At 34.8% G+C, this 27,001-nt stretch overlaps 1 protein-coding gene, 1 long non-coding RNA gene and 1 pseudogene across 2 annotated transcripts in view; all 3 read right to left on the bottom strand.

Annotated features, from left to right (window-relative positions):
- Window positions 1-27,001, bottom strand: part of LOC129454938 (interferon-inducible GTPase 5-like) — a 197,576-nt gene that overhangs the window by 8,478 nt on the left and 162,097 nt on the right. The window lies entirely within an intron of this gene.
- Window positions 739-3,050, bottom strand: LOC129420388 (uncharacterized). Its single transcript, XR_012359562.1, has 6 exons — window positions 2,880-3,050; window positions 2,556-2,666; window positions 1,985-2,186; window positions 1,694-1,744; window positions 1,258-1,363; window positions 739-1,121 (listed from the first exon to the last, which is right to left on the bottom strand). It is a non-coding gene; the product is annotated as an uncharacterized lncRNA (long non-coding RNA).
- Window positions 9,465-11,118, bottom strand: LOC129454937 (interferon-inducible GTPase 5-like; annotated as a pseudogene).

Genomic DNA, 27,001 nt, shown 5'->3' with positions numbered 1-27,001 from the left:
GCATTTATGAATCTTAGTTCATGTTAATTTCAGCATTTACTAATACATTTATAAAATCAAGCTTTGTAACTGTTAACGTTAATGCATGAACTAAATAACTGTATTGACATTAACTAACATTAACAAGAATTAATACTTGCTGAAAAGCTATATTGTTAATTATTTTTCATGTTGATGCATTTGCTGGTGTTTAATGCGACCTTGTTGTGTTGCGAAATCATCTGATTAATTCAATAAATAAATACATATAATATGAATAAATAGGACTGGGTTACCTAATCTGCCCTTGTTGTATGTAGGTGTGGGGGCGTATGCTGTGGAAGTGATATAGCAGGTTTGGATGAAATATTGACTGTAGCTTTGGATGGATTCGGCCTTTGTGTGATGGGCTATGCATTGTGCTGTTTTCGATGAGTAGGCGGACAGGTGGTATAATACCAACCATGTGACTTCCCATAGTAGAGGATATATAATGTGCTTTGAGATTAGTGAGGCATTCGCTTCAACTACATTTTTGTAGAAGATAAATGTAATTGAATAGTGACATCCTCAGGTGTCCTACAAGTGTTGTACTCCACTGTCCCACAAGTGTATTTATTGGTTTCTATTAACCCAAATTTAGCAAAACGTGCATCCAACACAAAAGAAATCCAGACAAAATGCCACAACAAGAAGACATAAAATAATATCATGAATATTTAAAGAACACGACACTATAAAAAATATTATAAATTTATTTTAAGAACACATCACTTCACAGTTCACACAAACATTTAATGGTATTTTACAAAACCAATTAAAAAATATCAATATTTACATTAGTCTATCCCCACTAGTAGATTAACAATACAGGGTTTTGTTGTGTAAACAAAACCCACAAATAACTCATTTGTCTCATATATCTCCTGCTCTTCTCTAAAATATAAAAGGGAAGGGAATCGACATTTCTTCTTCATTCCTTTCACCCTCATAAAACATGGTGTTTATAAACAAGTCCAACATTGTTATAGCCAACAGGGCATCATCCTTTAGATCTTTTGCAGCTCATCTTCCCAGCAAGTGGTCTCCTTTACCCACTCACAGGTCAGCTGAACGTTTCCATCACCGCTGAGTCCTGTGTGCTATATAAGAATTCCAATATTAATATAATTAAAAATGATGTACTGCTCATAAACAAATTCATGAAACAGGAAAGGTTAATACACACATTAACAAGTTAAACAAGTCAATCAGTACATAAACATTCCCGCTACATACATCTACTTCTGGTGTCTGGGTGATCTCCATGACATCTGACTCAGGTGGAGTGAATTTCATGTTATCTGCATATGTTACTTACTGGGTGAGTAGTTGTGGGACTTGACTGTACGAAGAGACAAACATTAGAATGTTTTTAGGCATGCATTGCTTTATTTATATATATTGTCTGCATACTGGAAATGCACAGAATGGAGGTTTTATCATAAGTATAGTTATCAATATCATACTTTGTCAGAGGAAACGTCTATATTAACTGAGCACCACCACTTCATCATTATTGGTGTGTCAGACTGGCAATCGACAATCTTAATCGTTCATTTTTTTGGTGATCTCGCGGTCATAACATAGAGTGCATACAAAAAACAAAACAATATTAACAAATGCTTTGATTAGTACACAGAGACAGGTGTACAGCAAATATAAGACCACTTACCATCAACATAAATACCCCACAATCAAGTCCTCCTAGCTGTAGAGGGGCACCCTGTGGATTGTGGACAACACAATTGGACTGTATACAGTTGATGCAGTGTGTAGCTGTCACTTCTAGTGATTGGTGTTGGGTCTTTGTGTTTGTTTGTAGTTCTGTTAAAAACGTGCACTTGGTTTACTTAACTGACCCTCAGTGGGTTATTTGTGACAACTGTGTACTTTGTTCTTTCTTAATACTCCACTAAAGATATTTAAACAAGTTTACAAGCAGCAAGAAGTTAAAAAGCTGTACCTCAAAATCAGTACAGACATGTTCCAATGTCGAGGGGAAATAAAGACGGGGATGCTGATGCTGGGGATGAAGGTGGTGCTGCAGCCATGGGGAGGTTGTCCAGAGGCTGGATTTTTACACATTTTAAAATGTTGATGTACAGTAACAGCAGTGAAAGTGTGGGATCGTCTGCACTTGAGACCATGCTTGATGATGATAAAATCTAAAACATAAAAAGAATAAATTAGCATCATTGTCTTGTTTACATGTTTTGTACAGTGCATTACATATGAACAGCTTTTGTGATGAATCACCTTGCTCAAGAACACAACATAAAGAGTATTTATATATATGTTTTTAACTTGTCATAAGTAATGTTACGTAGAAAAACTATTATAACAACTGAAATAAAGTAGTTTAAATTCAGACATCCCAAAGGTTTCACAACACAAGAAAATATTAAATGAACAATATGTTTTTAGTTTTAAATGCAAGGAAGAAATTACTATGACATGCACAAACAGAAAGGTTCAACAAACATGATGTTTATCACAGACAGTATAATTAAAATATTTAATTCACACACACATACCTTTTTGTTGAACTGCATGATTTCAGAGCTCGTGTAAATGTTTATTTACAGTAGGAACAGTGATATAGACAGCAGAAGATCCTGTCCTCGCTAAAGTATTGTCTGGTGCACCTGTGCAGGTTAAACAAATATTTACATAAAAAAATAAAAACTACAATAAAAACACTACGTACCACTTGTGGTGGACGGGAGAATGTTAGCACATTAGCTATCGAGTGTTTAACGCGAAACTCAACATACTCCCGAAAGTAAGCGATAATTGTAAGATTAAGATTTTATATACATATTAAAGCTCAGTTTGTCTTTAAATTACCGGTTTCTTACCGTGCAATACTCCGGAGTACTTGATACAGGCTGTACAGCAAGTTTAAACAAATAATATCTGCGCCTGCGCACTTGATGCTGCCACGCCCACTAGATCCAGCGAGGGTGCCCCGCCTCGCTAGAGCTCCAGCTCCGCCCATTTAGCTCTGCAGCGGGCACCACTTGCAATACGAAAAACGAATTGACTGAAGTTTAAAGACATTCTTCATTCTTTATTCAAAAAGGAATAACGATAAAACGATCGCCAAAAAACGAAAAACGGGACGTTTTTAATTGGTTTTTCGTTTTTGGATTCTGACACCAAAAACAGTTATTTGGTTTTTCGTTTTGAAACAAAAAACAGAAAAGCGGTATTTTCGTTTTATAATTACAAACGAATTACGGATTATCCAGAGATCCCCTGACCGTTACGCCATACCACTTTCTTATACAGTAACATGGTCATTAGAAGGAGGACAACAATATTAAAAGACTGTGCTGGTATCTTTATGTTACAGTTTTTTACGATTGCTATGACAGATTTTTCAATACTTTTAACAAGTTTTCAAAACTCTTAACACAGTTAGCACTACATCCACCTATGTAAGCTATACTATTAACACATTTCTTGTTGCTTCAACACAAAATGCATACAATTAACACAAATTTAAAATGATTTAACTTCTTTTACAGACAAGCTCAAACAAGACCAAAACAGTAGATTTTGAATGTCAAATTTACAAATGCTTTAACACAGCATGTCAAAACAGATAACATCATGTGCTAAACCTGACTTATAGTCAAAGTAAACAGCTGTTCAAATGATGAATTGAAACATAAATATATCTCCTGTATTTTATTCCATTGGGATTGAAAAACAACTTATTGTACCAATGCAAATATATAAATCACAGCTGATTCCCACCCAGTGCCGGCCTGAGCCTCTTGGGGGCCCTAAGCAGAATGTGTTTGGGGGCCCCCCTCCCACCACGCGGACACAAATGTCACGCTCTAATGTTACATTATAAATGAATACAGTGAGGTTAAATAATGAAAAAAACTATACTTAAATAAAATACTTTATTCTTCAATGTGTCATGTCATATTAACAGGATATGGAATGTTAACATTGGCCAACAAGAAAAACCTCATCTGCTGCATCATCAGCTGTGGAGGCACTGACACTTGATGAAACATCAGGGGCGGGTAGAGTTGGTTGTGCTCCAAAGTACTTCAACAGTGTTCCTGAAAAAAAATAGCGTTGGATAAGTGCATAGTTGATCGAGCAGAATGAGTTTATTTGCTAATTTTTCATTACTTACACAACAAGCAATAAATAAATAAATATGAGGATAGCACTGTTACATCACTACCCACCATATAAATAAGATTGAAGTCTATTTTCATTACAGAAATCTCCCTACCCAACATGGTATTGGTATATATTCTCATAAAGTCCAATACCATCTCTTAACAAAGATCTTAGACAGAGAGCGCATGTGCTTTGCCTATGAAGCTGGAACGTTACCGATGTTGGAACGTTCACTTCAACACACAGCAATGCTAGCTAGGGGTGTGATGGATCACAAAACTCACGGTTCGGATCACATTATGTTTTTTGAGGCACAGATCTGATCATTTTTAGCAGAATAAGGGGTTGGAAAAACTAATAAAAAATGAGGAAATTACTTACAAACATTTATAAAAAAAAACAAAGTTGCACATTAAGTAAGGACTAAAATTAGCATTAGGTACAGAAATCAAATCAAATGAATCATAACACTTTATTGTATGAATTAAATATAATTATTCTTCTTTAGAGCTACAGAAGTGATTTTCTCTTTGTCTTGGAAGGTTTGATTAACATTAATGACACAGACTTAAGTAGGTTAATTAAGGTTACTGTCTCTTTAAGAGAAGCACGGACATGGTTTCTGCCTAAACTATACATAAACCGTCCAAAGACATAAACAAATGTTTTTATTGGAAAAGAGTACTGTGGAGATCATTTTGTTTGTATGTGCCCTGTCAAGAACAGAAAGATTTTATGTTCGTCTCTCCATGTGTGCCCTAGTAAGTGCACTTATATGAGGCGCGCTCACACAGACGGAAATACAGACGGCGGAGCATAAAACCGTTATGTTGTTTTCAGTGCTCTATTCCTCAAATATATGTTAATGGACTACAGTATGACACAAAATAGCGTAACTCTCTCTAAAGTTTAAACATCAAGTGTTAGTGTTCTGATCTCTGAAGGGAGCTGGGCTGGACAATTTAAACCGCATGGGCATTGGGCATGCAGAATACTGCTCACTTTAGCGCCTTTTTGTGGGATAAATTGTTTAAAATCACTTGAAATGTTAACTTTTGCAAGCCTTTGAAACACGTGCAAATGATAAACTTTCACTATTTATGCGCATGCGAGCCGAACCGTGGGTCCATCACGGTCACGGATTAACGTCGATCTGTCACACCACTAACACAAATTAAACATACTGTATATAATCATGCAAACATACCTTTATCTTGCTCTTTTTTTCTCATCCTCTGTCCTTTTCTTTGTTCTCTTTTCGGCCCCAGAGGGATATATCCTTTTTTTGTGACATGTCAAATGGCTCATCATTGTTTACAGTGAGTGACGACGTCGTGCACTTGCGCGCTGACGCGCAGGTGGCGCAGGTGTCTATGTTGCGCCTGACTAAAACGCTAGCACTGCAGACACATAGTTGTCTGCAAATCAAAATTTTCTTGTCTTTAATTATTCATTTATAAATTCGTATTCATTCATTCATCCATTTATATTACCTGTTTAAGTTATTTAATTGTATAAAAAAATATTTAAAAAAACGATTGGGGTGGGGGCCCCCTGGTGGCCAGCGGGGCCCTAAGCAGCCGCTTGGTTCGCTTATGCCTCGGGCCGGCCCTGTTCCCACCTAGGAAACACACTCAGGTTCTTTCAATTGCATGACTATATGGTATACAATAGTGTAAAGGACGGCCTCTTTAGGTCGATCTTGTGTGGAAAAGGAACAATATGAGCAACACAAAAAATAAGATATATGGCTGCACAAGTCAACTGAAGACCACCAGGTCAAGGGGAAGATTTTCCTCCAGTCCCACCTGGATGCAATAGATGGTGCATTCCCAGACATCACACCTGAACACTGTCAGAGGTGGATAAGACATGGCAAAAGGTTCTTCACAAGATGCCTTGCCAGAGAAAAATCAGGTGTAATGTGAATGAGAACATGTGGCCAAATAGAAACGCAATAGATTAGATGATGAGCTTTTCTTTTTTGCTTTATTCTTCAGTGGCTTTTTCTGTTTGTATTTGTTTATTTTTACTTTTTTACTGTAAATGAAAGTAATATTGAATATCTTGCAGTAATGTCGTAAATAGCCTACTGTAAGTTCTTTACTGCAGCAATTATGTCTACTTTTTTTATTAGGGTTAGGGTTAGGTAACGTACTCTAAGATGGATGATCCATTTTTGTCTTGAATTGCTGCAAAAAAAACAATCATAATAAATGCATTTACTAAACCCAACTAAACAAAAATATAAAAAAGTTTTCAAAAAAACTATAATCTATAGTCTATAATCTACTACAGTCTATAAGGACAGATTTACATATAAACTTATGCAGTTTTTGTTTTTCCACCTTATGTTTGTGTTTTTCATGACATTGTGTTATGATTGACTAAATGTTTTAGTTGGAAGAGAACATGTGTTGGTGATCTGGTATAGTAGTTGATTCTGAAACATGTTTACAGTGTTTTTGTAAACAGTGTGAGAGTTTAGTTTACAATGTGTGATTTTGAGGATAAAATTAACTGTTTTGCCAGTTGTGTGTTTTAGGTGTGTTGGTGCGTTAAGAGTTTAGAAAATTTGTTAAAAGTATTGAAAAAAGTGTTATAGCAATCGTAAAAAACTGTAAAACATACATTACATTTGAATTATTATCAAACTCCTGCTTTATAGCAAATTAGGATTAGTGTCTAACAGTCACCTTTTTGGGCCTTCCCTCCAAATGGCTCAAAATTTACTCAAACTGTTCAAATCACAGCAAGACAGAGAGAAAAAGAGAGAAAAACTTAAATTATTTTCTAAAACAGTTTAAAGGTGGGGTGCATGATTTTTGAAAAACACTTTGGAAAAGGGACACACTTGTAGCCAATCAGCAGTAAGGGGCGTGTCTACTAACCAACATCATAAGGTGTGTTCGACTTCATGCGGCGCTGCGCAGACCGATTGGCGGCTGACTTGAAGCAGTGCATTCCGTTTAGTAACTTTGTCCAACTTAAGCTGGCGCTGCAGGCACGTGACTGTGTCATGTGGTTTTTAAGTACCGCGAGAGCGTTTCGAGAGTAACCGGCTAGCTCAGCCGGTGCAGCCTCTCAGACGTAACAGCTTAACGTGATTGGTCGCCTCACTGATGACAACGATCACATGCGTTTCAAGTTTAATCCAACCTTTAGTTCCACTAATAAACATTATAAATTCAGGTTTTAAAACAGGAAAAACACTTTAATATGCTTAAATATGTTAAATTGTGTCGTGTAATAAAATAAAAATGACAATAACAAACTCTATTGGTATTTTAATAATATAGGCTCGTTTCCCGTTATTTTCGGGTATACAGTATAAGCAGCAATTAAAATATTCGATATTAAATGTTTCTGGTTGCAACTTTTTATTAAAAGGTTTGTTTTATCAAATTCAGCATCTAATTCACTTCATTTGCGATTAAAAACAAGGAAACACGGCGCACACGTCACTACGGCAAGCAGCAGGTGTCCGGCTTGACGGCTCCGTCTTCAGTTCCTCCCTCGACTGCAAGCGGCAAACCTCGCCGATCGGTCTGCGCAGCGCCTGATGATCTCGAACACACCTATTGCCTGGGTTGCGTATGTGTGGGGCGGGTATATCAAAAGAAGGTCCAGATTCTATTGGAGTGTGCGTATAGGTGATTTCAAATGTCATCATTGGCTTCAGAGATCATGCACCCTGCTTTTAAATGATTCAAAATGTAAATAAGATACACTTGACTAAGCATTAAGCAAAAGTTTTTAAAATGTTCTGTTTACTATATGAAATAATTTAAAGAACAAAAGTGCTTGATGCTTGTCTCATACTCACCCAGCTAGCTTCCTGTGTTGTTAATTTCACGTGGGTACATAGATGATTGGATTTTTGAATTTTAATAATCAGTGATTGTTACAAAAAGTGACGAGTAACCAGTTGTTTTTTTTTGGATGGTCCCGGTTTTACAAAATTTGTTTTAGTAATAAGTAATACTACTAGTTACCAGAGACAGTAATATTATTACTTAACTCATTACTAGTAACTAATGCAGATACTGAATAAATGTAAAAATTGCAACTGTCACATTGCTGTGCATTAGCATGTCTGGTTTAGTATTGAAAATTTTCATCTTTCCATTCTTGTAGTAACCAGCAATTATTCTTGTTTTAATTTGCAACACAAGGAAATGTGTACAGCATATACGTAGCACACCTGTGGAGTTAAACATTTAAGTCTTTCCTCCTACACCTATTGATCATATGTCTTTGTAAGAACATGATATAAAATAATCTTGCTATATGAGCTTGTTTGTAACATTGCTTGTTTAAGAGTTTTTGTGATGTTGAACACAACGCATATCCTCATACACCCAGATTAAGGTTAGTTATTGTACAACCTTTTTGGCATATTTGAAAAGAGAGATATTGACATTTACGGATAATAGGTACAGTGGTGAACGTGATTTCACCAAGTAAGATGTGATCCTGGATCAACACCATATTTGGTCCTGGATCAACATTTTCATTAACCAACCAGATTGCAGGATTAAGATTAGTGTGCATGTTAGATTTAGGTTTAGAATTGGGTTAGGATCTTTTAAGAAATGCTCCTTAAATTATTATTTCACACTAATTTGAGGGTTTAAAGATGGTTAAGGTTTGAGTTAAGGGTAGGTTGGGGTATCTTTGATTAAAACGTTGATCCAGGATCAACGGAAAATGTTGATCCAAGATCACATCTTACTTATCTAACATAATAGATATAACATTATTTACATTGCATTAACATTTTATGCACTTGATACTTTATTCAAAGCAACTTTACAATTTTTGATTACAGTTTTTTTTACGATTGCTTAAGCGCAATTTTGAAAACAGGGCCCGGTTTGTCAAAACACTACACACAATTAACACAACCCTACACCCAAGTAGCACACACTTCAGATCATTTGCAAAATGGAACACTTTTGTCAAAACTATACACGACTTTATAAAAACAATATTTTGTTACCATAAGAAACACACACATTTCATAAGACTTCAATCTTTTTGAACCAGTTACACACTGCTGTTGCTAACTTAAAACACTTTTAGCAAGTCTAATTCTTATTGATTAGAGTATTGCAAATGAAGTAGAAAGAAAAAGTGCAACTATACAATAGTTTACCAAATCAAGACCAATATTGCAGAGGAAAATATCATTGATTTCTCTTCATATACCCAAACCAAAAACCTTCTGGTTTTTCAGTATTGACATATGTCTGAGCAAAATATTAGAATATTAAAAGTATTAAAAATGACTTAAAAGAAAGAAAACATACACACAAATAATAATAATAAATGCCAGTAATTGAATTAGTAATCTAGTAGTAGAAACTGCATCATTACATTGATATAATATTGTTTGGGTTTAGCAACTATTCTATATAAAAGGGTTAATTCTTACTCAAATAGCTAAAAACCATTTTAAAAAATTATTAAAATACATTTTGCATTGTGGTGCTGCAACGTATGCTTTGCAAAATGCAACAGTTTTTGCCATTTCATCACACTTCAGTCTGCAGTGCAGTCATCAGCACATTCCTGGCATCGTCGGCTAACTCATTCAGAGCTTTCCTTAGCATTCTTGAGACAGTCACATAAGACAATCCTCCAGCCACCATTGTGCCAAGTACAGGTATGAGACTGCAGGCATATTCAACTGCACTTTCTGATGCATACACGGATGCCACTCCTAGCAAGCTTAGGATTGTAGCTGGGTTTATCCCACGATGCAGTGGTGACTTCATGACGTTCTTCAGTTCCTCTATGGTCTTTCCAGATTTTTCACAGAGCATCTGTAGGGATGAATCATCCAGACCAAAGGCATTGTAGTACTTTTCTATTTCCTTGTCTATAATCAATAAATCAGCAGCAAATGAAAGACCAGGAAGAGGAATAGCAGCAACACCAGCAGACATGAGGGAAGCTTTAATGATGTCTTTTTCTAAAGCTTTCTTTTTTTTCTCATTAACTTCCAATGTGATATTCGGTATAGCCAACATTAGCACACGTCTCTTATGTTTGGAGAGATCTTCCTCCATCCTCTCCTGAAGTAAATTGAAATCATATTTGGCCAGGTAAAAGCAAGAGATCAAGAACACAATAGGATCCTCAATGCATATGTTTTGTAGCTCTGGAAAAAAATGAAAGTGTGTAATGAATATATGCTGTATTTCTTAATTGATTTATTTATGTAAACTCACATGCATGAATGCACACACACATTTACATATACATATGTTTACCTTTTTCACAGTCCTCCCGTATAACATTTAGTGTATTTTGCAGGTTAAAGCTCTTCTTCCTTTTTTCAGCATCAACGTTTGTGTCGATCTTAGAACGAATAAAGTAAAACTTCTTGTCCATTCTCATGATCTTTTTGGCCAGCTGGGCGTGGCATTCTCGGAAACGATCTGAAGCAATGATGATGAAAAAATCATAGCGTTCAAACTTGACTTGCTCAAGGTACACATCGGCTTTGAAGTTTGGTGTTCCTATTCCAGGAAGATCCCACACTTTAACATTTTTGTATTTTGGATGAAGGTAAACCTCAGTTTCCATGGTGGTCTCCACTACACCTGTTTTGGCAGAGCCCTCATCTTCATCCCCTAAACCCCTGAAAGCATTGACAAATGAGGACTTTCCAGAACCAGACTCCCCTGTCACAGCAATATTTAACTCGACGCGCTCTTCCTGGTCAATAAAGTTCTTGAGTTTTTGAATTGCTGTTGGCAGATCCAGAGTGGATATGGTCCAGATCTTCTTGTTTAATGATAACATACTCTTCATCAGGTTCAGTTGTGTTTTCTGCTGATGAAATATGTGGAGTAGATAAAGTTTCCTGAACTTCTTTCAGCTCCTCCTGTGTAACTTTAGTAATATCATCACATGTAGCCATCTAAAAAAGACATTGGTACTTGGGGTTATTGTTATATTGTAAACAACTTTTTTAAGTGATTAACATCTGCGTTGTGATATAAGAACAAAATGTAATGTTTTACCTTCAGAACAAGTGACACTTCAAGATGTTTCTGGATCAGAAGATTGATTGTGAAGTGTTTGTTTCTCAGTAAAAGCAGTGTGTGCACCTAAAGCTCCTACTGAACAGAAATATAACTAGAGATCCACCCATACAATTTACTTTCATTTTTACTGCTCAAATCACCATAGTAACAATAAGCGAATACTGACTTAGTCTGACTTGTTTTTTTTTTATTTGTTAAAGGCTGTGCACGTGACAGGTTATGTGAAGAACAACATCTATAAAAACAACAAGATAAAAGTGCAACATTACAAAGAAATCGTAACTGTTTAAAATGTTCTTTCTTTTTGTGAATTCTTACCATTTATGTGTGAATACATACATTCAAAATGCAGCATCTTTGATTCTGGGTTCATCATAAAAACAAACACAAAACAAACAAAAGTAATGTTGCATTATAGTCTGTATGTTTTTACATGAACATAAGGATTCAAATTAAACCAGTGTTTGACAGTCAAGCATGGTGTCTCTGTTACAGTTTTTTCAATTGCTGGACGACGGTGGGCACAACTGGAGCTACATGTGCAGAACTCTAGCTACAGTCTGCACTACCAAAAGTCACCTGAGCACAACTCTTAACACATGACTCAAAACAGCTCAGTGCAGCCAAACACCAAACACAACCCCCACTGAGACAACACACACCGCCACCCACAACACACCGAGAGGAAAAACACTAACATCAAACACCAATACACAAAATACTATCTTTTTATCTTTACAGTTTCAACAATTTCAGTGATGTCACACCAAGTAATGTTTTCTTTAAAGAATGATTTATTTATTGATTTATCACATTATTTTTTTTAGAACATCATTTTTTTAAGGTAAATGAAAATTATCAGTTTGCTTCAGTAGTCTGGAGTAATTTACGGAATTACAGTAATGAGAAAAAAAGGTAGAAACTTAAAGTACATGAAAGGTAATATTATATAGAAATGAAATATATATATGAAATTGGAATTTATATTTATATGAAATTGCAGTCAGCAGTCTTTGAAAGGCATAATTCTGAAATCTTTTCTGTTTTGAATGTGTGGTTTACAGTTTTGACAGCAGTGTGTTAGCATTTGAACAAAGTGCTGTAAATCCACAGTGTTGTGCAGGTTGTGGTTAAAGTCATGGGATAAGTGTGTAAAGTTTTGAAAACTGTGTTCTAGCAATGAAAAACGAACTAGAGTTTGGTCCACATGAACTGCTGCTGTGCAGACTGTAGTTAGAGTTTTGCACATGTGACTACAGTTGTGCCCACTGGCGTTTAGCAATCGAAAAAAACTGTAATACACAGCATTACAGTTTTTTTCGATTGCTAAACGCCAGTGGGCACAACTGGAGTCACAGGTGCAAAACTCTAACTACACTCTGCACAGCAGCAGTTCGTGTGAACCAAACTCTAGTTGGTTTTTCATTGGTTAAACATAGTTTTCAAAATTCTACCCACTTATCCCATGACTTTAACCACAACCTGCACAACACTGTGGATTTACAGCACTTTGTTCAAATGCTAACACACTGCTGTCAAAACTGTGAACCACACATTCAAAACAGAATTGATTTCAGTCTTGTAACACTGCTGATTGCAATTTCATATAAATATAAATTCCAATTTCATATATATATATATATAAAATTATGATAGGTATAGCTCAGAAAGACACATTTTGGAAATGACGGGTTTGTGGGAGCAGAAGGGCTCTCCTGATTTTGCCAAGTGGTTGATGTCCTCAGGGCAACATATTGTGTTGACCCAAGGACAACATTTTTCTAAATAAAACCTAAACCTACCCCAAACCCCAACCCTAACCATAACCAAACCCTAAAATCAGAGGGACATGATACAGTAAGTAAAAAACAATGGTCTAGAAACAGCTAATCTTGGTTGTAAGCTTAAATTTACGTAAAACAAACTATAATCTTATTTCGGAAATCTGATTGGTTGATTGAAATGTTGTTCCAGGGTCAACATAATGTTGGCCTGAGGACATCAACCACTTGGCAAAATCAGTTCGAGCGAGGGGGCAGGGTGGCAGGTAGTGGTCTGATGCTATAGAGAGGCAGGATCAGCCCCTCATTTACAGTTTTTTTCAATTGCTATGACACTTTTTTCAATACTTTTAACAAATTTTCTAAACTCTTAACGCACCAACACACCTAAAACACACAACTGGCAAAACTGTTAATTTTATCCTCAAAATCACACATTGTAAACTAAACTCTTACACTATACAAAAACACTGTAAACATGTTTCAGAATCAACTAGTTATACCAGATCACCAACACATGTTCTCTTCCAACAGAAACACTTAGTCAATCATAACACAATGTCATGAAAAACACAAACATAAGATGGAAAAACAAAAACTGCATAAGTTTATGTGTAAGTCTGTCCTTATACAATAGACAGTAGATTGAATTGATTATAGACTGAGTTTTGCACTGCAGTTTCTTTTGAAAACTTGGTTATATTTTGTTTAGTTGGGTTTAGTAAATGCATGCATTATGTTTGTTTTGCTGCAGCAATTCAAGACAAAAATGAATCATCCATCTTAGAGTACGGTTTATGAAAAAAAGTAGAATTGTTGCAGTAAAGACTTTACAGTATTTACAACAGGACATTACTGCAAGATAACAAACATATTCAATATTACTTCCTTTTACAGTAAAAAGTAAAAAAAATACAAACAGAAAAAAACACTGTAAAATAAAGTACAGTAAAAGGAAAATCTCATCCTCTAATCTATTGCGTTTCTATTTGGCCATATGTTCTCATTCACATCACACCTGATATCTACTAAGAATCTTTTGCCATGTCTTATCCATCCCTGACCGTGTTCAGGTGTAATGTCTGGGAATGCACCATCTATTGTATCCAGGTGGGACTTGAGGAAAACTGTCCTGGTGGTTTTCCGTTGACTTGTGCAGACATATATCTTATTTTTGTGTTGCTCATATTGTTCCTTTTCCACACAAGATCGACCTAAAGAGGCCCTCCTTTACACTATGGTATACTAGGTATATAGTCATGCAATTGAAAGAACCTGAGTGTGTTTCCTAGGTGGGAATCAGCTGTGATTTATATATGTGCATTGGTACAATAAGTTGTTTTTCAATCCCAATGGAATAAAATACAGGGGATATATTTATGTTTCAATTCATCATATTAACAGCTGTTTACTTTGACTATTACAGTTTTTTTCGATTGCTAAACGCCAGTGGGCACAACTGGAGTCACATGTGCAAAACTCTAACTACAGTCTGCACAGCATCAGTTCATGTGGACCAAACTCTAGTTGGTTTTTCATTGCTTGAACACAGTTTTCCAAACTTTACACACTTATCCCATGACTTTAACCACAACCTGAACAAAACAGTGGATTTACAGCACTTTGTTCAAATGCTAACACACTGCTGTCAAAACTGTGAACCACACATTCAAAACAGAAAAGATTTCAGCCTTGTGCCTTTCAAACACTGCTGATTACAATTTCATATAAATATAAATTCCAATTTCATATATATATTTCATTTATATATAATATTACCTTTCATGTACTTTAAGTTTCTACCTTTTTTTCTCATTACTGTAATTCCGTAAATTACTACAGACAACTGAAGCAAACTGCTAATTTTCATTTACCTTAAAAAATTATGATGTTCTAAAAAAAATCATGTGATAAATCAATAAATAAATCATTCTTTGAAGAAAAAATTACTTGGTGTGACATCACTGAAATTGTTAAAACTGTAAAGATATAAAGTTAGTATTTTGTGTATTGGTGTTTGATGTTAGTGTTTTTCCCCTCAGTGTGTTCTGAGTGACAGTGTGTGTTATCTCAGTGAGGGTTGTGTTTAGTGTTTGGCTGCACGGAGCTGTTTTGAGTCATGTGTTAAGAGTTGTGCTCAGGTGACTTTTGGTAGTGCAGACTGTAGTTAGAGTTTTGCACATGTAGCTCCAGTTGTGCCCACTGTCGTTTAGCTATCGAAAAAAACTGTAATTGTATGCATTTTGTGTTAAACCAACAAGAAATGTGTTACAGTAATAGTATAGCTTACACAGGTGGATGTAGTGCTAACTGCGTTAAGAGTTTTGAAAACTTGTTAAAAGTATTGAAAAATCTGTCATAGCAATCGTAAAAAACTGTATTTGTTTGAATTACAGTATGTACTTTTAGTTTCTACCTTTTTTTTCTCATTACTGTAATTCCATAAATTACTACAGACTAATTTTAATTTACCTTAAAGAATTGTTCTGTTCTAAAAATTTCAATAAATCATGTGAAAAGTCAATCAACAAATAAATATTCCCTTGAAGAAAACACTACTTTGTATGAAGTCACTGAAATTGCAAGATAAAAAGTTAGTATTTTGTGTATTGGTGTTTGATGTTAGTGTTTTTCCTCTCAGTGTGTTGTGAGTGACAATGTGTGTTATCTCATTGAGGGTTGTGTATAGTGTTTGGCTGCACTGAGCTGTTTTGAGTCATGTGTTTAGAGTTGTGTTTCTTGAAGTGAGTTTTGCAGGTGATATGTACAGTTTAGCTCAGGTGACTTTTGGTATTGCAGACTGTAGTTAGAGTTTTGCACATGTAGCTCCAGTTGTGCCAACTGTCGTTTAGCAATCGAAAAAAACTGTAATACACAACTTTCAAAAACACAAAACATTCTTTTTTTTACAGTTTTTTTCAATTGTTTACACGCAATTTTGAAAACTGGGTTCTTTTTATCAAAATATAATCACAGTTATCCAAACACCACACTCAATTTGCATAATTCCTAGATTGTTTGCAAAATGACGCGTTTAAGTCAAAACATACACACTTCAGTCAAAACATATACACATATTTGTGAAAATGCTAGTTTTCATTTAACCAACACAGTCCTAAATGATCAGACACTATTGCAGCCAGTTTCACACTGCCGTGATAAATAAAAAACACATTTGTAAAAAAAATATTTTAGGAAATAGCATGCGCTAGATTTTTGTCCAGACATTGTTATGTAAGGGATAATTTAGATAAAAAATTGTGACAAACCCACAACAATCCACAAAAATTAGTTTGAGATAAGAGGAGAATGTACACAAATAGGCCTATTATAAACTTACCAAGCACTGCACAACACTGATGCTGCAGACTGAATATTTCAAGTATTTATTTCAATTCTAACAGTATTTCTTACCATAATCAGTTACAGTAATCAAACAACAATGAAATCATTGAAACAAATAACATCTGTAGACAAATAAAAAATAATGCATGAAGTACATACACTTTGACTCTGAAGAAAAACTTCTGTAAAAGAAAAAAGAAACAAGTATACTGTAACTATTACATCATCTCTCTGACTGGCTGCATCAGGCCATAAGATTTCATCCACATCACAGGCTATGTCTTCATTGGCAAGGCACCTTTGGAAGAATCGCCGCATGTGACGAATCCACCCCTGCACAGAAGCTGCTTCGATATGATCACAGGCCTCCTCCATGGCCTAAATGAGGGGCACACGGTCATAGGGCCACACAGGCCATATACCTTCCACCGCCATGCTGAAAAAAAACTCTTTTATTGGATTCAGGAAGGGGGAGTATGAGGGAAGTTATAAGACTTCAAATTCAGGGTGCTGCATGGAACCAATTCTGGACCAGAGCAGCCCGATGGAATGAGACATTGTTCCAAATGACAATGTACCACATCTGGTCCACTTGGTTTAATGCTGTGACAATCTTGTGCAATCTGTCAAGGAATACAAGTACTAGATTGCATTATAGGATCCCATATTTGCATGATGGTGGAGGACCCCATTTTGTGTAATAGCAGCGCAAAGGGTGATGTTACCCCTCGCTGCCCTGGCACATTGGGGATTGCCCTGTGTCCAATTACATTTCTTTCTCTTCTTCTTCTTCTTTTTCTTCTTCTTCTAGTCTTTCCATTTTTATTAAAGTTGCCTTTATTGCACACCTGAGTGCTGCGTTTTCAAATTAGCACATATGTGCTTCCACACTTGGTGGATGTGACTATCCAATTCATTCATTAGTGTGGTAATTGGCAATCCAGGGCTTTGTTATGACAAGGAAGTAACCTCACAATCCTTGTCTGTGTATACGGTGTGAAAATGTGTGTAAAGTTTTACAAATCACTGTGTGTAATGTTTTGCAAAAAGGGTGAAGCAAACATTGTGTGTTATGTTGTGCAAATCCGTGGAGGTGTTTTGCTCATTGGAGTAGAATTTTGCAAATTGTGTGGAAATTTATGTTTTAGTGTGTAAACAATCGTAAAAAACTGTAAATAGATGCTAAAGCTTACAATATAGATGTATTGTAATTTAATTGTAGCATTACCATGTTTTTACAGCTACAAAACGTAAAACATTTATATACCATAAAGATTGCTGTAGAATTTCCCTTTAACGGTTTTATAAATCACAGTGGTGGACAGTAACGAAGTAAATGTAATTCGTTACTGTACTTAAGTAATTTTTTCGCGTATCTGTACTTTACTCAAGTACTTTTATTTTGGGAGACTTTTACTTTTACTTTACTACATTTTAAAGTCAAATATCTTACTTTTTACTCCACTACATTTGAAAAAATCAGTCGTTCCTTTTTATTTATCAGTGGATAAAAAATGTAACTGGGCAAACTAAAGCTGCACAAAAAAACCTAAGATGCACACGTGATGCGTCAAACCACCAATCAGGGTACAGCATGCGCTTCGTTTTGAACTTGTTTTGGTTGCCGCGCTGTTTCACGTAAGCTACGAGAGTCACGCGAGTGCAGCAGCCAGCCAATGCATCGTTTGGAGAATGAAACTGCATTCAAAAACAACGGAGGAGATAACTGACCCGTCACAACAACAATGGCCTTATTTACGCGAGTTTTTTTAAGTCCTTGAATAAAAGAACGAGTCCTTCGTGTCTTCTCTGCCTGCCTTGAAACTGTGCTATTTCGTTTTAAAAGAATACTCTTTCAAATCTAAGGAAACGCGTAGATGTAAGCCATTTTTATTCTGGTTAAATTTTTAAATGAGCAATCTTAACAGTAGCTTGCAGAAAACTGTTAATTGTGTTGCTAAAATATATACGACGTTATCATGAACTTTAAGCTATGCAGGCTGAAGCAATTTTTAGCCGTATAGTTAGCTGTTTCACTTAAGTTCATCATTGTATTTGAAGCTCAGTGCTCTGTTATTTTGAAATGACAATTAATCACTATCAACACTGTTGTAAAATATAAATGACATTTTGACTAGCCATGCAGTGTATGATGCTTAAACAGGCAGGTGGATTGGAGTGCTCCCTATTACAGTTTTTTACGATTGCTATGACAGATTTTTCAATACTTTTAACAAGTTTTCAAAACTCTTAACACAGTTAGCACTACATCCACCTATGTAAGCTATACTATTAACACATTTCTTGTTGCTTCAACACAAAATGCATACAATTAACAAAAATGTAAGATGCTTTAACTTCTTTTACAGACAAGCTCAAACAAGACCAAAACAGTAGATTTTGAATGTCAAATTTACAAATGCTTTAACACAGCATGTCAAAACAGATAACATCATGTGCTAAACCTGACTTATAGTCAAAGTAAACAGCTGTTCAAATGATGAATTGAAACATAAATATATCTCCTGTATTTTATTCCATTGGGATTGAAAAACAACTTATTGTACCAATGCAAATTTATAAATCACAGCTGATTCCCACCTAGGAAACACACTCAGGTTCTTTCAATTGCATGCCTATATGGTATACAATACAGTTTTTTACGATTGCTATGACAGATTTTTCGGTGCTTTTGGCAAGTTTTCAAAACTCTTAACACAGTTAGCACTACATCCACCTATGTAAGCTATACTATTAACACATTTCTTGTTGGTTTAACACAAAAGGCATATAATTAACACAAATTTAAAATGCTTGAACTTCTTTTACGAACAAGCTCAAACAAGACCAAAACAGTAGATTTTTAAGGTCAAATTTACAAATGCTTTCACACAGCATGTCAAAACAGATAACATCATGTGCTAAACCTTACTTATAGTCAAAGTAAACAGCTGTTTATATGATGAATTGAAACATAAATATATCCCCTGTATTTTATTCCATTGGGATTGAAAAACAACTTATTGTACCAATGCAAATATATAAATCACAGCTGATTCCCACATAGGAAACACACTCAGGTTCTTTCAATTGCATGACCATATGGTATACAATAGAGTAAAGGACGGCCTCTTTAGGTCCATCTTGTGTGGAAAAGGAACAATATGAGCAACACAAAAAATAAGATATATGTCTACACAAGTCAACTGAAGACCACCAGGTCAAGGGGAAGATTTTCCTCCAGTCCCACCTGGATGCAATAGATGGTGCATTCCCAGACATCACACCTGAACACTGTCAGAGACATGGCAAAATGTTCTTCACAAGATGCCTTGCCAGAGAAAAATCAGGTGTAATGTGAATGAGAACATGTGGCCAAATAGAAACACAATAGATTAGATTATGAGATTTTCTTTTTTGCTTTATTCTTCAGTGGCTTTTTTTTGTTTGTATTTGTTTATTTTTACTTTTTTACTGTAAATGTAAGTAATATTGAATATCTTGCAGTAATGTCCTGTTGTAAATACTGTAAGTTCTTTACTGCAGCAATTATGTCTACTTTTTTTATAAAACGTACTCTAAGATGGATGATTCATTTTTGTCTTGAATTGCTGCAGCAAAACAAACATAATACATGCATTTACTAAACCCAACTAAACAAAAATATAAAAAAGTTTTCAAAAAAACTCTATAACCTATAATCTATAGTCTATAATCTACTACTGTCTATAAGGACAGATTTACACATAAACTTATGCAGTTTTTGTTTTTCCACCTTATGTTTGTGTTTTTCATGACATTGTGTTATGATTGACTAAATGTTTTTGTTGGAAGAGAACATGTGTTGGTGATCTGGTATAACTAGTTGATTCTGAAACATATTTACAGTGTTTTTGTAAACAGTATAAGAGTTTAGTTTACAATGTGTGATTTTGAGGATCAAATTAACTGTTTTGCCAGTTGTGTGTTTTAGATGTGTTGGTGTGTTAAGAGTTTAGAAAATTTGTTAAAAGTATTGAAAAAAGTGTCATAGCAATCGTAAAAAACTGTAAAGTAAAGGAGGGCCTCTATAGGTTGATCTTGTGTGGAAAAGGAACAATATGAGCAACACAAAAAAATAAGATATATGGCTGCACAAGTCAACTGAAGACCACCAGGTCAAGGGGAAGATTTTCCTCCAGTCCCACCTGGATGCAATAGATGGTGCATTCCCAGACATCACACCTGAACACTGTCAGAGACATGGCAAAAGGTTCTTCACAAGATGCCTTGCCAGAGAAAAATCAGGTGTAATGTGAATGAGAACATGTGGCCAAATAGAAACGCAATAGATTAGATGATGAGCTTTTCTTTTTTGCTTTATTCTTCAGTGGCTTTTTCTGTTTGTATTTGTTTATTTTTACTTTTTTACTGTAAATGGAAGTAATATTGAATATCTTGCAGTAATGTCGTAAATAGCCTACTGTAAGTTCTTTACGGCAGCAATTATGTCTACTTTTTTTGTTAGGGTTAGGGTTAGGTAACGTACTCTAAGATGGATGATCCATTTTTGTCTTGAATTGCTGCAGCAAAACAATCATAATACATGCATTTACTAAACCCAACTAAACAAAAATATAAAAAAGTTTTCAAAAAAACTATAATCTATAGTCTATAATCTACTACAGTCTATAAGGACAGATTTACACATAAACTTATGCAGTTTTTGTTTTTCCACCTTATGTTTGTGTTTTTCATGACATTGTGTTATGATTGACTAAATGTTTTTGTTGGAAGAGAACATGTGTTGGTGATCTGGTATAGTAGTTGATTCTGAAACATGTTTACAGTGTTTTTGTAAACAGTGTGAGAGTTTAGTTTACAATGGTTGATTTTGAGGATAAAATTAACTGTTTTGCCAGTTGTGTGTTTTAGGTGTGTTGGTGCGTTAAGAGTTTAGAAAATTTGTTAAAAGCATTGAAAAAAGTGTTATAGCAATCGTAAAAAACTGTAACTGAGATTGTTATTAATATTTTCAAAAGTTTTGCTTCCAAAATATATAAATACATTTAATTATGTATTACCATATACGGTAACGCTTTAGATTACAGCCCGGAAAGCACTGCATAAGTACAGCGAATTTACAGTGTATGTTTCTGTAATTATAGTATACTTATAAAGGAAGTACGTGTAATTATATGGGAACAATTTATAATATTTGGAGAATAAAGGGGTAACAACCAGGAAAAATACAAATAATATATGCAGTAAACTACTGCGTAAGTACAGCGAAATTACAGCGTATGTTTCTGTAATTATAGTATACTTATGAAGTAGGTACGTGTAATTATAAGGGAACAATTATAATATTTGGGGAACAAATGGGTAACAACCAGGAAAAATACAAATAATATATGCAGTAAGAATTTTATTACTAAGTGCTAACTATTTTAATATTACATGGTATGTATGACTTATATGCTAAAAACGTGGGACATTACTAATTATTTATACAGTAAATAATTCATAACTTCGGACTACCGTTTCAAGTATTAGGCCTACGTGATATGGCGTAGGCTACATGCAAAACAATCTTATGTTTGAGAGTAATTTAGCGAGAACACACACATTCACTGAATTGACTCCTCTCCACATATAGCTGGTGCGTGGTGAACAACAAAACTTGAAATTCAATTAATGTGTTTATGCTATTTATTAGTACGATACAATTTATTTAGAATTTTCAATAAAAGTTACTTACCTTAAGAAAGAAAAAGAGTACAGGAATTTGTTGGGTCATCAAGCTAAATTAAAAATAGGCAAGGCAAAATTTTTTACCCCCTTGTTTCACGTAGTTACAGAGTAAGTACAGCATCGGCGGGCTGTAAATTAAAGTGGCACTTGTTACCCCCTTGTTTCATGTAGTTACAGCGTAAATTCAACATCTGCGGGCTGTAAATTAAAGTGGGACTTGTTACCCCCTTGTTTCACGTAGTTACAGAGTAAATACAACATCTGCGGGCTGTAAATTAAAGTGCCACTTGTTACCCCTTTGTTCCAAAAATATTATAAATTGTTCCCTTAAAATGACACAAATGTACTTTATAAGTACACTATAATTACAGAAACGTATGCTGTAAATTTGCTGTACTTACACAGTACTTTACTGCATATATTATTTGTATTTTTCCTGGTTCTTACCCCTTATTCCCCAAATATTATAAATTGTTCCCTTATAATTACATGTACGTACTTCATAAGTAAACTATAATTACAGAAACATACGCTGTAAATTCGCTGTACTTACCCAGTACTTTCCGGGCTGTAATCTAAAGCGTTACCCAATATACATATGACATGCTAAACCACATGAAACGTTTCTGAAATTATATTTTGTAAGGCTTGTTTTATTTGTCAAAGAAAGGGAGACTGATTTCTAGATAACGTTATGTATTTAATGTTTTGAAAACTATTGTGAACCTGTGCTTAAGTCAAGTTTTTATTACACTTAAACTGATAAATTATTTAACAAATAAATCTTGAAATGAGACTTACTGCTCTCAAATCCTGTTATTTCATTTGATGCTAAAGGAAATTCAGTGTCTGATTTATTAATGTCCTTTTATTAATTGATTGGTTAGCCAAGAGAGTTATTTCACATAATTTGAGTTTTGTGACAAAAATGATACGGCCATAATAAATCACAGTACTTTTGTACTTAAGTACATTTTGAGGCAGATACTTTTGTACTTTTACTCAAGTAAAAATTTTAAGCAAGTACTTCTACTTTTACTCGAGTAATATTTTACCCTGGGTATCTTTACTTTTACTCAAATACACGATTTCTGTAATTCGTCCACCACTGATAAATCATGTTACCACCCTAACACTACCCCAAACATTACCATAAACCCAAACCCTTTTTATACAAACATTTTAAAAATATGTAATGTATTCTTCTAATACTCTGCAACATAATTGACAGAAATGTATAGGAAAACCTTTGTAACAATAGCATTTAAGCCGCTAATACAGTCCTACCCCTAAACCTATAAAACATTAAAATAATGTTGTTATAAATAAAAAGCATAAAAGAAAGACAAGTGTAATCACAATAATTTATTTATAGCGAAATTTCAAAAGCAGTATCAGAAGTAGTAAAAATTATGATGTGCTGCAGCCTCGGTCTTCTGTGAGTACAGAGAAGTATTAAAGTTATTAATCCACAAAAACGTTATTCCAGCTTCACTCTGTCAAGGACCAAATTTAAAATTTAAAATGTATATTGACTGAAAGATGGCAATGTTGCAAATCTGTGACATAGCACATGAGAGACAATTATTTGTGTTTCAAACCTGTTGTGCAACTATGGTGATGAATGACGACTCTATAGCAACACTCCACAGACATGATGCCATGAATGCTGCAAACTGGAATTGTATTGTTTTTTCAGAAAAACATACTTAAAAACTCTGCTAACTTAACCCTAAAACAAACTATGATACACATACATGTAGTTGTCACCTTTTCTAAACCGAAAATTAGCACCTAAATAGTTACTTTTTATATTTGCTAAAACAGGAAGGGGTCTTTCAAACATCAAAATATCCATGCATACACAGCCCAGTCACACGAAATTATGTACCTTTAGTCACTTAATGTTTTGATTCTTTTTCGTGATACTGTCACCAATTTCCCTGTTTTTTCTTGATCGTATCACAAATTTCTGTTTATGTGTCATTGTATGCATACATATCTCACCTCTGCTTGTTGTTTTGCAGTTTTTATAGTCTGACAAGCTTGACTGGAAAGTTTCTAGCCACAAGAATTCTTTCTGATGCACACCTATTTTTATTATCAGCTGAACAATACTACAATTCTTCGCATGTGTCAAGTGAGCCTGTTTAAGTTTTTGAATTCCAGTGATGTCTGGTTTCCATGTTTTGTGGGGAAATACCATAATGGTTTTTATACTGTACAAACTATTCCATTTCCCTAACCCCAACCCTCACAGAAAACTTTCTCCTACTTCACATTTTTAAGAAACATCATTCTGTTTGATTTAGAAGCTTATTTTCTTTATCGGACCACAAAATGTCCCCACAAGGTGAAAAATTTACTGGTATTCCTGTTTTTCTGGGGACATTTGGTCCCCAAAGCTAATTAATTACTAAGTAAACACACACGCACGCACGCACGCACACGCACACGCACACGCACACGCACACACACACACACACACACACACACACACACACACACACACACACACACACACACACAAACAAACACACACACACACATGCACTCAAACAAAGGAAAGTCAAACTTTTTTACAGTTTTTTACGATTGCTATGACACTTTTTTCTATACTTTTAACAAATTTTCTAAACTCTTAACGCACCAACACACCTAAAACACACAACTGGCAAAACAGTTAATTTTATCCTCAAAATCACACATTGTAAACTAAACTCTCACACTGTTTACAAAAACACTGTAAACATGTTTCAGAATCAACTACTATACCAGATCACCAACACATGTTCTCTTCCAACAAAAACATTTAGTCAATCATAACACAATGTCATGAAAAACACAAACATAAGGTGGAAAAACAAAAACTGCATAAGTTTATGTGTAAATCTGTCCTTATAGACTGTAGTAGATTATAGACTATAGATTATTGTTTTTTTTGAAAACTTTTTTATATTTTTGTTTAGTTGGGTTTAGTAAATGAATGTATTATGATTGTTTTGCTGCAGCAATTCAAGACAAAAATGGATCATCCATCTTAGAGTACGTTACCTAACCCTAACCCTAACAAAAAAAGTAGACATAATTGCTGCAGTAAAGAACTTACAGTAGGCTATTTACGACATTACTGCAAGATATTCAATATTACTTCCATTTACAGTAAAAAAGTAAAAATAAACAAATACAAACAGAAAAGGCCACTGAAGAATAAAGCAAAAAAGAAAAGCTCATCATCTAATCTATTGCGTTTCTATTTGGCCACATGTTCTCATTCACATTACACCTGATTTTTCTCTGGCAAGGCATCTTGTGAAGAACCTTTTGCCATGTCTCTGACAGTGTTCAGGTGTGATGTCTGGGAATGCACCATCTATTGCATCCAGGTGGGACTGGAGGAAAATCTTCCCCTTGACCTGGTGGTCTTCAGTTGACTTGTGCAGCCATATATCTTATTTTTTGTGTTGCTCATATTGTTCCTTTTCCACACAAGATCGACCTAAAGAGGTCGTCCTTTACACTATTGTATACCCAGCCCAGTCTCACGAAATTTCGTTATATAGTCACGTATTTTTTTGATTCTTTTTTCGTGCTATTATCACGAAATTTCGTGTTTTTTCGTAGTCGTATAACGAATTCCTGTTTTCGTGTGATTATCACGTATTGGTTACTCGACTGTTTTTTCCTATTTTTAAACCATTGTCGCTTCGGTTTAGGGTTAGATTTACATAAAATGACATCCCTAACCAAACCCAACTCTAACCCTAACGCCAGGCGACATATAAAAAAATAAATCAGGAAAAATAGTATAGATCAATATATTAAGTGACATTCTAAGGCAAGCACCAAATCTAACCCTAAACCAAAGCGACAATGGTTTAAAAATAGGAAAAAACAGTCGAGTAACCAATACGTGATAATCACACGAAAACAGGAATTCGTTATACGACTACGAAAAAACACGAAATTTCGTGATAATAGCACGAAAAAAGAATCAAAAAAATACGTGACTATATCACGAAACTTTGTGAGACTGGGTAGTGTATACCATATAGTCATGCAATTGAAAGAACCTGAGTGTGTTTCCTAGGTGGAAATCAGCTGTGATTTATATATTTGCATTGGTACAATAAGTTGTTTTTCAATCCCAATGGAATAAAATACAGGAGATATATTTATGTTTCAATTCATCATTTGAACAGCTGTTTACTTTGACTATAAGTCAGGTTTAGCACATGGTGTTATCTGTTTTGACATGCTGTTTTAAAGCATTTGTAAATTTGACATTCAAAATCTACTGTTTTGGTCTTGTTTGAGCCTGTCTGTAAAAGAAGTTAAATCATTTTAAATTTGTGTTAATTGTATGCATTTTGTGTTGAAGCAACAAGAAATGTGTTAATAGTATAGCTTACATAGGTGGATGTAGTGCTAACTGTGTTAAGAGTTTTGAAAACTTGTTAAAAGTATTGAAAAATCTGTCATAGCAATCGTAAAAAACTGTAAGTAGACTGATGCTGTTTAAATAGGTTTCAAGGATTTACATCTAAAGCTGTTTACAATGTTGTGTCTTGTCTGTTTTGTTAGGTGTTTTGTCTACAGGAAATAGTATGCAACAAGTCATTTATACTTGGTTTATTACACACAGAGACAGACTGTGTGCGATTAATTAATATTTGCCATTTATGAACCTGTGTTTTTGATTGCATACCACTGATTGCAGACTTGCAATGCTTTTGGCAGTATTTAGGCCCAAAAAAGTGTATAGGCGCATAAAAACTATGGTCAGGTGCATACAGTTCATACTTATTTCATGTAAATATGAAGGTTCATTTTTACAAGACATGAATTACACTTACGATTAACAGTAAAATTTTGAAAACTTTTTTCTTACGCTTGCAACTTGATTTACACCTT

This window comes from Misgurnus anguillicaudatus, chromosome 20 (assembly GCF_027580225.2).
Source record: "Misgurnus anguillicaudatus chromosome 20, ASM2758022v2, whole genome shotgun sequence".
Taxonomy (NCBI): Eukaryota; Metazoa; Chordata; class Actinopteri; order Cypriniformes; family Cobitidae; genus Misgurnus; species Misgurnus anguillicaudatus.
This window is presented reverse-complemented; position numbering and strand designations above follow the sequence as displayed.